Source organism: Amblyomma maculatum, chromosome 8 (genome assembly GCF_055883805.1).
Source record: "Amblyomma maculatum isolate TAMU_Amacu chromosome 8, ASM5588380v1, whole genome shotgun sequence".
Lineage (NCBI taxonomy): Eukaryota > Metazoa > Arthropoda > Arachnida > Ixodida > Ixodidae > Amblyomma > Amblyomma maculatum.
The window spans coordinates 62209927-62224817 of NC_139351.1; the positions used below are offsets into that span (position 1 = coordinate 62209927).

Genomic DNA, 14891 nt, shown 5'->3' on the forward strand with positions numbered 1-14891 from the left:
GACCAATGGGCTGACTGAAAGGCTTAATAAGACCATTGCGGACATGTTGGCGATGTATGTCGACGCCCAGCACAAGACTTGGGATGCTATCCTACCATATGTGACATTTGCGTACAATACGGCAGTCCAGGAGACAACACGCTTCACGCCGTTTCGCCTAGTTTACGGCAGAGAGGTTCGGACGATGCTGGACGCAATGCTCCCTTGCGAAACAGATACCGAGCTTTCTACCGACGCCGAACACTTTGCCCAAGATGCTGAGCAAGCACGCCAACTAGCACGCGTCCACATCGCCCAGCAACAGGACAAGGATTCACGCCGGTACAACCTCCGCCACAAACAAGCTTCCTACAACACCGGGGACCAGGTGTGGGTGTGGACTCCTGTTCGACGCCGTGGCCTATCAGAAAAGCTGATTTGCCGTTACTTCTGACCATATAAAGTCTTGCGGCGCCTCAGCGACGTTAACTATGAGGTCCTCCCAGATGGCCCAGAGCAGAGAGGCCGTCGGCTACCTCGTCTAGAGACAGTTCATGTCCTACGCATGAAGCCGTATTTTACGCGGTAACTGAAAGACGGCATCTGCAAACTTTTTTTTTGTTTGCTTTTGTCCACCTGTGTGCACGTGTGCCGTGTGCGTCACGCTTAAGGAGGAAGGAATGCCAGGGGGCGCTCGCAGCGAAAGACGTTGAAGTGGCGCTCGGAGAAAAAGGACGAAGTGAAGCGGCTCCGGACTAGAAGGACGTACCTAAAGCTTGGACCTTGTAATTCCACCTGCACCGGCTCTGATAGCCTAGCCCTAGTCGCCAATATCGTGACAATATATATATATATACCGGGTGTCCCAGCTAACTTGAACCAAGGGTTACAAAATAATATATTTGAGGTAGGTCAGTGAAACCAATTGCATACAACTGCCAGCCTGTTTGCGCACTACAGGCAATTTTTTGTTTGGCAATTACTTAATTACCTAATTATGTTAATTTCTCTAATTTATTAAATATCGACTTTAGACCAAAAATGTGAATTGGAAAGTTGTAGAGCACCTTCAGGAACCCCCATTCCATTAATTGCTATAAAGAAAGTCTCACGTGTATCTTTTTTTCCGGGCTCAGAAGAAAGCCCGTGAAATACAAATAATACCACGTGACTAGCGCAGTTGTGCGCCGCGATTGTGGTGCTCTCAGTCGTGGTTTGAGCGAACGAAATCAGCTGCGGCCGTGACCCGATGGTCCCGTTGCAGCGGCAGGCAGAAATGTTGGCGATGGTTCGAGCGAGGTCCTGCACGCCCGTCGCCACCGCGATGTTGGCCAGGCCTGCGCATCGCAGCAGCCTATATCACGACAGGCGGATGGCGATAAAGAACCGGCAAATGAAGGTGCAGCGCTAATTTTAGTCGAGTCACATGATGTCATCTTGCCCCTTTACCCAAGCCTGTATGCGCAGATTCAGTGGCTGATCACTTATCGCTCATCCGTTTGTCGTGACGTTCGCTGATTTGAGAGAAGGTGATGCAAAGGCCTTGTTAGAATGTCGGTGGTGTCGGCTCGCCGCTCTCGCTGCTACTGCACCGTCACGTGGGCCGGCCGTCTGACGCGGGCGAAGAAGCCATCGCAGGCATATCGGCCTGCCGCTTTAACTGGGCCAAGAAGACACGGCCGCAGCTAATTTCGTTCGCTCAAACCACGACTGAGAGCACCACAATCGCGGCGCACAAATGCACTAGTCACGTGGTATTATTTGTATTTCGCGGGCTTTCTTCTGAGCCCGGAAAAAAAGATACACGTGAGACTTTCTTTATAGCAATTAATGGAATGGGGGTTTCTGAAGGTGCTCTACAACTTTCCAATTCACATTTTTGGTCTAAAGTCGATATTTAATAAATTGGAGAAATTAACATAATTAGCTAATTAAGTAATTGCCAAACAAAAAATTGCCTGTAGTGCCCAAGGCGACTTCCAGTTGTATGCAACTGGTTTTATTGACATATACCTAAAGTATATTACTTTGTAACCCTTGGTTCAAGTTAGCTGGGACACCCGGTATATATATATGCTTTCTCCCACATCGCCACCCATCATGATCTTCTTCTCCCCTTCCCCTTCCGCAGTGCAGAGTAGCAGGCCAGGTTTTAATCATCCCGGCCGCGTATTGCCATACCATATCCCATAGGCGCACTGGAACAGACGACGCTTTCAGCGAGTTAAACGGCGATTGTTGCTGAAAGATCTCTGTGAACGCAACCTAAAGGTAACATACACTCACTGTAAAGGGCGATTGTTGCTGAAAGATGTCAGTGAACGCAACCTAAAGGTAACATACACTCACTGAGGCATGAAATGATTGTGGGAAAGGTAATTGCTTAGTGTAACTGTTGTCATACCGATTGTTACTTAAAGGTGTCTATAAACGCAACCTAAAGGTAACCTACGCTCACTGAAGGCAGAATATAATTACAGTGAAGAGAATTGAAAAAAAAATATTCAGAAAAAAACAATAAAACACAGGAGTCGAACGCACGTTGAAGTGGCATCAGTGAAGAGATGCGTGGTGTTAATCCATTCAGCCACCAAAACGACGGGAATGGTGGGCATCAAATATGTTCTTATTTGTTTAGACAATATATCCACTATTTGTCGCTTGGTGGCGCTGCTCAGAGGAATCACGCGCCAGAGCGTCGTCTGCTCGAGTGCTCCTACGGGATATGGTTTGCTAATAAGCATCCCGGCCAGCCTAACTGCCTTTCCTTTCAATAAATCCATATATCTATATTTTTTTCTCTCATCTGTCTGGGTGTAAAACAACAAGACAGGCTTTAGGAAATTTTCGGCTTGTAATCTCCGCCAAGCTATTGCCTCTTTATTATTTAAGCTAGGATCCGGTGGCGGCATCAGACGTCGATCCATTTTAGCTGCAGCTGATATAATTCGGGCGGCTTCTTGCGAGACCCTGCCTTGTTCTTGTTGTGGTTGTAGGAAGAAGGAAAAGAAAATGCACGGGCCTGCTACTGGCTCTGTAGCTGAGCCACCTCCGCTACCTCGTGCGGGCAGAAGAGAAAATAGAGAAGAAAAAGAATAATAATTGATTCACAAGAAAGGAAAGTCGCAGTATCTGTCACACTTGTTTCTCTGGACAACTGAACCGCGCCCTAAGGGAAGAAAGGAAGGTAAGAGTGAAAGTGGAAAGGGAGAAAGAGGAGTCATAGTGGAGGGCTACGGAGTAATTTCGACCACCTGGGGATCTTTGACGTGCACTGGCATCGCACAGCACACGGACGCCTCTTCGTTTCGCCTCCATCGAAACGCACCCGCCGAGTTCGGGTTCGAACCCGTACAACGTCACAGTAGTCGGGCGTCTTACCACTGCACCACTTGGGCGGGGCCACTGATTTATTTATAGGAAGGGAAAGGCGCGGTAACTGTCTCACTTGCTTTCTGTGGACACCGCAACCGCGCCGTAAGGGAAGGGAGGAAGGTGGGAGTGAAGGTGAAAGAGAGAAAGAGGAGCCGTAGTGGAGGGCTACGGCGTAATTTCGACCACCTGGGGATATTTAACGTGCGCTGACATCACACAGCAAGCGGACGCCTCTTCGTTTCGCCTCCTTCGAAACCCAGCCGCCGAAATCGGGTTCGAACCCGGGTACTCCGGCACAGTAGTCGGGCGTCTTACCACTGCACCACCCCGGCGGGGCGGCTGGGCCACCACCGCTGCTTGATTTTTTTTTTTTTGCCTCGTGCAGACAGAAAAGAAAATAGAGAAGAAAGGGAAGAGGGGGAGAAAGACGCGCGCCGCAACAACAGCCGTCGTCCACCACCGAAGCGGTGGCAGGTGCAATGACGGCCAACTACATAAAACCGCTGCAGGCAAGCCCCCGCCGCAAGCGGCGGTGACCTACCTGTCCCCAGCCCGTGCCTTGCGCCGCATACGATGCCGGCAAGCACTTTCTCGCTCCACTCGGTCAGCTTTCCGATTGAATAGCGTGGTTAGTGCGGTTCACTTCTCGTCTAAGGTCATTGGGGCTGTCGCAGATTCGGCCAAATATATCCCTTGTCTATGGTTGTGGTCCCGCTTCCAGCATATTGCGAACCGAACTGGCTCTTCCTCAGTCTCCGACACTAGCTTCGCGCGCTTACAATTCCGGACCCTCTTCAGTGAAGCAGTTTACCCCGCCGGGGTGGCGCAGTGGTTACGGCGCTCGACTACTGTTCCCAAGGGTGCGGGATCGAATCCCGGCCTCGGCAGCCGCTTTTCTATGGAGGCGAAAAGCAAGGCGCGCGTGTGCTGTGCGATGTCAGTGCACGTTAAAGAACCCCAGGTGGTCGAAATTTCCGGAGTCGTCCCCTACGGCGTCTCTCATAGCCTGAGTCGCTTTGGGACGTTAAACCCCCACAAACCAAACTAAACCAGTGAAGCAGTTCGCCGGGAGATATCAGCAGGGTGGTCAGACGCCGCTTTGCTATGACGGCTGGCGAAGCACTCCCGCGCAACGCGCAGATTGATTTATAACTGATTGATTTATAGGAAGGGAAAGGCGCGGTAACTGTCTCAGTTGTTTTCCGTGGACACCTCAACCGCGCCGTAAGGGGAGGGAGGAAGGCGGGAGTGAAAGTGGAAAGAGAAAGAGGAGCTGTAGCGGAGGGCTACGGAGTAATTTCGACCGCCTGGGGATCTTTAACGTGCGCTGACATCGCACAGCACACGGACGCAACGCGCGGAGTAGACGGCTCAGCTTCGTTCTGAATGCATGGCCAAGCACGCACTGACTGCGAACGCGACGCACCCATGCGTGTGGCGTGTCACGTGGTCAGCAGCGCGGAGAGCGCATGTGCGAAGTCGGCGGCTGTGGCGGCTAGTGCCCTAGTGCACGTGTCCGCACCCAGTCATGTGATACGTGACCAAGACTACGCCGGATCTGCGTTCAGACGAAGGTCAAACTGCTGGTGAGGGTGAAACAAAACTCGCAATAGGCCGGAAGACAGGCCTCAGCCCCTGGCGCCGGAAAGCTAGCGTTCACAGCAGTATACTACCCTTACAAATCAAAGGAGGCATGATTCACAAATCCGAAGCGCACCACCGAAGATGGATCACGACTGACGCGAGCGTCTCACACCACAGGAGCCTAATTGGAAACGCCAACAGGCCCCTCTGCGACAGCACTGGTCCTTTGTTCAAGTGGCGACACATAAACGCGCAGTGCCCCTCAACCGATGCCGGCCGGCGCATTCAAACCAGAGGCAAAAGCCTCGGAAAAGGTCACTCAGCAGTCATCAAGGCTCCTGTCAACCGACTGCTCCCCAACCACAAGGTGAGCCAAGCACTCCAATTTAGAGGTATGCACGGGCCGAAATTTTGAGCCCGATCGCGACCCTGTGTTCAGACTTAAGGTCCGGACCGACCTGCTACAATTGCAATTGAAGCAACGATACGGAAAGAAATAGTTTAAGGACGACGAAACCTTTACGTGTTAGCTTTCACGTTTAAGACGGGTCATTTAATTACGTCATATACAGAGGTACAGGAAATATATAAAATTAAATCATTCTAAGTGTATATGCAAAAACATCTTTACGCCGTGATGAAGGCTCGAGACATTGTACGGCGCGCCTAAACTATGATTTGACAGCAGTGAAGTTTCTTTCGCGGCTCTGACTTGTGGCTGGGATGACTAATACAAAGTTTTGGGTATGTGGTTTCTTTGCATCGACAATATAGTGCGCTTGCTAAAACTTTGGACAAGAGGTTGACCTGGCTAACTACTCGTTCAGCGTCTCGCTCATCGAGTGCCTTTCACGGCACCGTCGCTGCACTGGTTGCAGCTGGCAACCATACGTTTCCTCGAGCCCTGCAAATGATTTAACCAGATGCTTCGTTCCCTTCCATTGAAGCCATTTTGAGCTACAGCCCATGAACAAGCCACAATAAAGACGCGTGAGAAGTGATAGCGCGTCGCGAGACGCGCAGGTCGAAACACGACAGCCCACAAGTTGCCCTTCTGTTCGGTCATTGGCGGCTAGCAAAGATTGGCGCATACGCAAGGGGGATTGGCCACGATCAGGCGGTGATTACAGTTTATGAGAATCCATTGTGTTTGGATGCGACCGCCGGCGGCTGCATTTCGACGGAAGCGAACGGAGCCTTTAAAGAATTCCCCAAGTGGTTCAAATTTCCTGACACATCCACTACGGTGTCTTTCATATCCTGAGTCGCTCTGGAACGGTAAACCCGACTACAAACCAAATCAAACCAAACCAAACCAAACCAAACCAAACCATCGACGTTGGGAGAGAGCTTGGACGCTGTCGCGTGGCGAAGACGCAGGAAAACAGTGGTGCGCAATACTTGGTCATGGATAATAAAAAAAATGCTGAGGCTTAGCTAAGGTTAAGCCTAGTCAGATGCGAAGCATATTGGTGGCTAGGCTTGGAAATGCACGGTTTTTCCTTGGTTAAACTCGGAAATGGTTTTCCTTGGTTAAACCTCGTTCATCTCGAAAGTACGGTAGTATAATTGGAAGCATTGCTGAAGTTCCTCGCTTTGTTCTTCAGTTGTTGTAGAACGTTGTCGCCGAGCCGCATATTGAGCACGCCGCTTGGCTAGACGTTCTTCACGCTCTTCATCGGTCTCTGTAGCACGCCGCAGCTTTCTCTTCTCATTCCAACGGGCAGCCCTGTCTTCTGGAGGCATCTCAACCCCGTGTGTGCCTAGCAGAAGCAGACGCACCCCCCTTATATACCACCGCTCCGGCATCACGTGTTCACTGCAGCGCACCTAACGGTAGAAGTGGGAAGCGCATTGATAGCGACGCCGCGCTCGACCGCGCGAGCCGGCTGCAAATCTCTCCTCTGCTCTGACGTCACGCATCACGTGGTACTCCTTGGTAGCGACGCCGCGCTCGACGGCGCGAGATGCAGCTCGCTCTCCCCTCTGTCGTGACGTCACGCATCACGTGGTTCTCCTTGGTGGCGACGCCGCGCTCGACGGCGCGAGATGCAGCCCGGTCTCAAGAGTAAGAAACTCTATGCCGGTATCTCCTCTGTCGTGACGTCACGCATCACGTGGTAGGTCATGGAAGGTCAATGGTGGCGACACCGCCGGGCTCGAGGAGCTGAGGCTTAGCTCTAGTAATATGCTTCGCATCAATTAGTAGAGGGATTAAAAGCTGCTGAATCGAATGTAGAACGAAAGTTTTGGCTGCAGGCGACTTCCCAGACGGCCATAGACGTCCAACGGTCGACCGACGGACGTCCTTTTTCGGACCTTCGGACATCCGACGGAAGTCCGGTTATGTTCGATATACGTACAGCGGACGTCCGTCGGACTATCGTTCGTGGATCCGGATCGCGTCCCACGGACGTCCGACGGGCAGCCGGAGGCGGACATTCGGACGTTTCCCGGAACATGCTTGCAGGGCCCGCTAATGGTGTAAAAACTTGCCAATAACATTCGTGTAAAGCTCAGCAAGCATGTGCGATGGAAATTTCAGTCACATACTAGTGCTCAATGCCTTTGTCGTGAGAGTAAAGCAGAATATAGAATATGCAACAGGTTCAAGTTTCCTGTTGTCTGCTTTACTTTCACACACAAAGCACTGAACAGTAGTGTGCAATTAAAACTTCCATCAAAGAGGCACATATGCTAGCTGAGCTTTACACAAATGCGCCATTCCTGAAAACATGCTAAGTGCATAGGCATACCAGCATGCGAGGTTGTAAAAAAAGCATTTTTTTTTTTGCTATATTGCAAAAACTGCATGCATAAATAGTCTACACTAAAAAAATATCGATGTTAAGGAGTGGCATGGTAAAATGCAGGCCAACTGGAGTATTAAGAATCTGCGAATAAATTTTTTTTAATTATCCTTGGCCGCGACAGCTCTTCTCTTGGGGAGGTGGTGGAGGAAAAGGTATTTATTGAAACCTAATATTTCGGAATTAGCGAGGAGATGATCGAGTTCTCTGTGGGCGCCCCCCGCAGGCCGGGATTCCAGGAGCAGTTACTATCCTGTGCATTTGCTCGATCAGCTGTTGCTGGTCTTCCAGGCCTAAGATGGAAAGAGCAGGCTGGGCTCCTCCTGCAATAGAAGGGAAAATGAAATTCAAGTTATCTGTGCTGAACTTTGATTACACATCTCCAAGGGCAACTGCCAGTTTCTCTCAATTGCTTTTTCCAGGTGGCACTGTACGCATGCATCTCCATTCAGAACTGTCACATACTATATAGAAAGGTCATATAACTGCAGCAAAACCCATGCAGAATAACAAGAACCTGGCATTCAGTATTTTAATGTTTTTATGTCGTCTTTTTGAACATGCCACTCTGACCAAACATGGCATGTTATGCTTGCTGCTATGCGCCCTCAGCAATGCCCAAGACATGGAGTGCACATGCAGAGAAACTAAGCATAAAGGATGCTGTATATGAACATAAAGCACAGCCAGAGCATTGCAGTATTACGCAGGTATGCATTGGCGGCAGAAACCTGCATTTTGAGCGGTTTAACAGGCAGATTTCTAAAGTCACTGTTCCTGCTCTGAAAAGAAGTGATCAATAATAACATCATTTAAAATTGTTACCATTTTGTTCTGTAAACTGCACATTTCGTTGGTTTCCATGTGCCCTCTACCGAAGACATTCCCTGGGCGTGTCGGGGGTATATCGACATCAACATCTAGGCTACAAGCGTCTAGAAAGCGTCTCCTTAGAGCAGCTGCGATGAAGTAACTTATCTGATAACATGCAAGCTGCTGCAGCAGAATAAAGATAGACATTTGACATGTGGCTAAAGCCCAATGTGGAAGCATAGCCCGCCGCAGTAATTGCGCAGTGTTCATGCTTCTACAAGAGTTAAAAGTAAAGTTATTTGTTTACCCACAGCGCTATATGTGACATTACAGACATTACAATAGCAAGGCTTATAGTCACACAAAACACAAAAAGCTGACAACCACAAGCTCCTGATGTATTACCGGCAGCATGCAGCATGGATGTTAGTTACTGAAATATGGCTGCACAATTCTGGCAACCAGCTGTGCATGTATGTCATGGATTTCTCAACTACGCACAACAAATTACAAAAAAAATAATGGTATTTATAAATGCAGCCAGCTGTTCACAAGAAACACTGTAGCTCATTTATGGGGAAGGTAGTGGGCGCCAAAGAAACTGCCCCTGTAAAGGCGCCTAATTTGCCCCTATGTAATATCGGGGACAAGTGTGTGGACTACACAAGCTGCAATCAAAGCACATAACTTTCACATCGACCAGGAAACTCGGACCATACTTGTCGATGTGAAAGTTGAACGTTAGTTCTTTCATGTGTGCAAGAGAAATAAGGTCACAATTCGTTTACATCGCGATTCTAGTCCAAAATCTACACATACTGTCCAGAGACTTTCACCCCCGCAGTATAAGCCACCACTTGGGTAAGAGATTAGTAAAAGAAGTGTATAAAAGACATTAGTGCTGTTGGACAGCCATAGCTATAAAAATGGTATTGACATTGGAGTACTGCCTTAAGGCGGGGCCTAGGGCATTACAAAAGCAAGAGTTAGTGTCCGCTGGTCCTCATTTGAACGAACAAAAAGAGGGGGGGGGGGAAGAAATCTACCTCAACTACATGTTTTGAGTGACACCAAGCCGCAGTTAGTATTAAAGATATCACACAGTTTTGTGGACGATTTGGGAGCGCTTTGCTACTTTCTTACAGGATTGGACAAAAGAGCTCACCATCTTCAGAAAGGCACGTTATATAGAAATGAAAATAGTGAATTTACTGCATCTGGCCACAACAACTTGCACACGGAGAGGAAGATGAACTGAAAATTTTATACATGAATGTACGTATTTACAACAGGTGAAACAATGACCATGATCTATGCCGAAGAGGAAAGAGATCAAAATTTAGCTCAGAACGAGTTCTCCAGGCCGCGGGGCCGTTTCATTAACTTCGGGACTCCGCCCACATTTCTCATCCCCAATGACAACGAACTCACACATGACTGGCTAACAAACATTTTGGCATGTCTTTCCACTTTCATAAGTTCTTCACCCTCTCCCTAATACAAGCAATGCAAAAGGGACAACAAATTCGTTTCACAACAAACAGAATTTAGAGAATGGACCTCGAAATGATTGGCTCACTAGGTCACATGCCAAACTCTCTCCCCTAGGAAAAAAAAAAATTAGAACCCATCAAAACGGTGTCCCACATGCGCAACCATTGCCCAAAGCTTGCATCCTTGGCGGCTCCTTTTACAGGGCAATTATTGCAATTATTGGCGTCCGAGTCAGCACCATTGCGGACCACATCAGAAGAGCCAATCCACATCCTCCCGCTCCGCATCATACTGTCACTGTTACACACTTGCCCTTTTTCAACGCCGCCATCTCCCACCATTGTTGACATCCAGGGTTGGAATCCTCAACGAGACCCCACTCAGCGCGCCTGCACTGAATAATTGTCACTTTTATGGGCTCCCCAACAAGGAAGCGGGCCTTACACCCTTCAACCTGACAGTGTTTTTTCTTTGAACGATAAGCAGTTCTTCCAAAAGAGGTGCTCGTTTCAAAGCTGTGCTGCCTCCGGGTGATGGGTCCAGTCAGCGTACTAAGGACCCCTTAGTACGCTTAGTACTAAGGACCCCTTAGTTGTATACTGTTCGTAAAGCTCCTTAAATAAAAATGAGCCCCCTACATGACACAGCAACGAGAACAAACTGCCTGTCCCCGCGTCTTCGAGTGCGACAGCAAAGTCCTCGGAAGAGGGGACTTCTTTCCCTCTCTGCCTACGTTTCTGTAAAGCACTGTAGCTGCTGTAGCTGCCTCTCTGTGCGCGTCTCTCTGCCTCCTGTCCGAGGGCAAGTGGGAGACGGCCGCAGCTGGGCATTGAACAGGTGACCCAAAAAGAGCAGACTAATAATGATGCCTAGCATACCCACCGATCCCTTACAGAAATCATTAAAGAAATGAAAGCAACACACCAGATAACGCTACAATGTTTCTAAGTGCAAAGTCGACAACTCCAAGTCATATAAATATATGTACATCTCCGCACATTAACTAGACAGAAACAGTGCAGAGTAAACTAATAATTCAGTGTCTAGCAACACTATTAAAAGGGGATAAAGGCCACGGGGGGCTGCGATTATTAGTACCGTTTTGCCTTTAAACTACAATAACATACTTGTTGCAAGCTTAAAATCAAAGATTCACACATGTCCCACCCACACCAATGGAACACACATCTGACTCAAGTCTGCAGAGAAAGAGCAAGCTAGACTATTGCAGACGCACCCTTGGTTATTTTTCTGGCATTTCTGAGGGTGAAGAATCTGACTTGTCAGTAGCATGTATATGAATAAGAATCCTATGACAGTAAATGCATCAGATTTTCTGGAGTGGCTTTTCTTTGCTGACCACATATGAGGTGAGCTATAATTTATCCAACTTGGCCTAGGTTTATTCTATGAATAACAAAGCTATAGCAGGTACACAGTCGTCCACTCAGGCTGAACATGCGAGTGCGTGGCATGCACTTTTTGAGATGCCACTGCATCCATCACAGCTGCACACCGTAGCGAAGAGGCAGACAGCGTGAAGTACCAGCCTCTAGTCCCTCTACCACCACTGGGGTCCCAAACTAGGGACCCCTTGTTTTTGTCAGGACAGGCCCCCTCAGGGTCAGCTAGTGAGTAACCTCCTGTATTTGTATCTGATAAAATGTTTTCCACCACCACCCACAATACGCAGCTGCGCATCATAGCAGCTGTGAAGCAACAGTTCCTGGTCCTTCTATGCATAAGCCACTTTGCCTTGATGCATGCCTGCGCACCATAGTAAAGAGGCAGACGACATGACGCAGCAGCTCATGGTACCTTTACACATGAGCCCCCCCACTGTACTTCAATACGCACCATAGCAAATATACAGACTACGCCACACAGCAGCTCCTGGTCCCTCTATGCATAAGCCATTTTGCCTCAATACGCACCTGCGTACCTGAGCGAAGAGGCAGACGTGAAGCTGCAGCTCCTGGGCCCTCCATGCACAAGCCACTTAGCACCAATGCACGGCTGTGCACTGTAGTAAAGAGGCGAAGAACGTTAAGCAGCAGCTCCTGGTCCCTCTACACATCAGCCATTTTGCCTCGATGTGCATCTGCACACCGTAACAAACAGCCAGATGTGACAAAGAAGCTCCTGGTTTCTCTACACATAAACCACTTTGCCTCAATGCACGTCTGCACACCGGAGCAAAGAGGCAGATGACGTGAAGCTGGAGCGGCTAGTCCCTCTACGCACAAGCCACTTAGCCTTGATGCATGGCTGTGACGGATGCATTGCTATTTTGCAAACTGCATGCCACACATTCCCATTCAAGCTAAGAGTGGACGACTGTGTAAACGTAAAATACTGGTTATTTACTTCAACGGACAATGACAAAAAGTAACATGGTGGACAATGTAAAAAGAATTTGCTGCATAAAGTTTGTTGAAACCAGTTCTACATCCTACATGTAAACAAGGGATGTCCTGTGTGTTTAAAATCATCACGCTCAAACAACTTCAACACTGACAATCATGATTCAATATTAATAATATAGATAATGATACAATACTCACTTTTAGCCATACCAAAGAAATGAGAATGCAAAGGGATGTTGCTGTTTTTCCCCCGTGGATGACAGTTTTCCATGTTCAAAGTGCTGCTTCCTGTTGGCTTACGAAATCGGCTACAGCAAATGGCATCTGAAAAATTTTTGGAAGCCTCATGCTAGTCTTCAACGAGAAAAGCATTGCCATACAGAAGCAGAACACAAATACTTTTACAACACACTAAAAGCACCAACTGCGGTGCTGTTTTTAGGATGACTAGGTAGAGGTTTTGCTGTAGCAAGCCAAATGTTAGCCTTCAATAAGGAAAGCATTCCCATACAGAAACAGAACACAAAAACTTTTACAACACATTAAAAGCATCAATTGCACAAATGCTTGTAAGATGACCAGGTACAGGTTTCTGCTATAGCCCACATCATGTGACCAGCGGTTATCAGAAGCCTTGTATGTGAGCATGATGCCCTAGATTCAATTTATGGCTATCACTGTATTAACAAGCATGGGTTTAAAGCTACTTTAATATGATAATCTAAGAACATGGTAAGAGCTTTCAGTGCGAGACATAAGCTCAGTATCATGCACTATAAGGTGCTGCATGGCTCTAGTGTAGCTTTGGCATTATCTCGCTGTCAATAATGCAATGAAGTTCTGAGGAGCCTTTGAATATCTGTAAGGACAAAGCAACAACAATTTTGTTTTCATCTCACTTTTGCTCAACTTTTGCTCGTTTTTTTTTTTTTTTTTTTTTTTTTTTTTTTATCGCGGCGGCGGTATGTCAAATTCCTGCCAGAACCGCGCAGAACAACGGGTCAAGAAAAAGACAAGTGCTGACTTTTTTTTTTTCTCTCATCTCCTTGTCCGGTTGTTCTGCGCGGTTCGGTCCCACATGCATAACCAACATGCGCAAGGTGCTGTCCTGGTTTGTCAAAGCTGAAGGAGAGTACTAAACCTTTAGTTATTTAGTAGCTACAGCCGTTCCTTCTAGAAACTGTAGTTGCCGTAAAGCTCGAGAGAGAAAGATCAGCGGCTGTCCATTAAAAAAAAAAAAAGAAAAGAAAGAAAAAGAGAGAGAAAAAAAAAGAAACTCGCGACGTTTTCACAAGTGTAGGTATGTCGCACGATAGGCTCGAGGAGTGCAAAAGTTTTCTCGTATAGTTTTTACAACTCAGCACGTTGCGCATGGTTAACAAATTAACTCCTTTAAAGCTCGGGCAGGCACTCCTTTATCAGAGACAGAGAAGTAGCGCGGCTTACTGGCGCAACGTCCAGTAATGCCGAGAAAGATGGCCCTCAGACTTGAGGCTGCACTTTAGTTAGTCGGCGCGGAGCCATCCTGTCAGTCTCGCCTAACTCGACCGTTCGGCTGCCCAAAAGCTCACCACTATCGGTGCATCGAAAAGTTCCACTAAAGAAACAAAGTTCGGTGAAATACTTACTTTGGAATCGGCGGGTGAACAAAGTGTGCCAGCCGCACCAAGCCACAGGAAAAACAATGCTAGCAGTGCATTACAGCCGTAGGTATTTGTAACTGCGCAGAAAATGCAGAACACGGAAACGTGAAGCCATCTTCCATGACTAAACGTCAACTTGTCAGGTGGATTGGATTGGCTCATTTCAGATTTTTTTGAGGATAGGTTCGGTTTCGTTCTTTTTGAGCTTGCTGCTTGCTGCGTCTGTTCAGCCACTGATTAAAATTTCATTTAACTTTAAATCAAAAATTTTTGATGGAAGAATTCAACGATGAAACATGCGGAAAATAAAAAAAAAACTGTTTAATGGAAACGCTTTCTATCGCATCGATTCGCTCTGGCATCATATAATGCAGACTTGACGGCATTACTGATTTATACGCAGTTCAGACGAGCACGACGGCTACAAACTATATCATAGCTGTGTAAAAGCAAATCCAGTGGCGGACGTACGGCGGCTGTCCGCTGGGCGAACGGATTCGACCATCCGCTTTCGTACGTACGCCGGAATTCCGGCGGACGTCCGAAATCGGCCGCCGAGCTGCGGCCGAGTTCGGCTGTCCGTCGGACGTCAGTGGCCGTCTGGGTTGCGTCATTGAACCCAACCAGCGTTCCCTTGAACGCATCAAAATTCACCGACGTTCTACGCAGAATCTACTCATGCCCTGCGCATGGGATGCACGCAGACACTTTCCTGCATGCTCAACTTTTTTTTATTGCGATAGCGTGCCTTACAGCATAATGTTTGTTCACAAATAAAGGTACATGCCTGATTATTTAACAAAATCTAGTAATGGCCGGTAATGTGT

The 14891-nt window shown here is 47.9% G+C and overlaps 1 long non-coding RNA gene across 1 annotated transcript; it reads right to left on the bottom strand.

Annotated features, from left to right (window-relative positions):
• Window positions 1-7245: 7245 nt before the first annotated feature.
• LOC146181274 (uncharacterized) lies at window positions 7246-14205 on the bottom strand. The gene is made up of 3 exons (XR_014700190.1): window positions 14050-14205; window positions 12620-12745; window positions 7246-8071 (listed from the first exon to the last, which is right to left on the bottom strand). It is a non-coding gene; the product is annotated as an uncharacterized LOC146181274 (long non-coding RNA).
• Window positions 14206-14891: the final 686 nt, after the last annotated feature.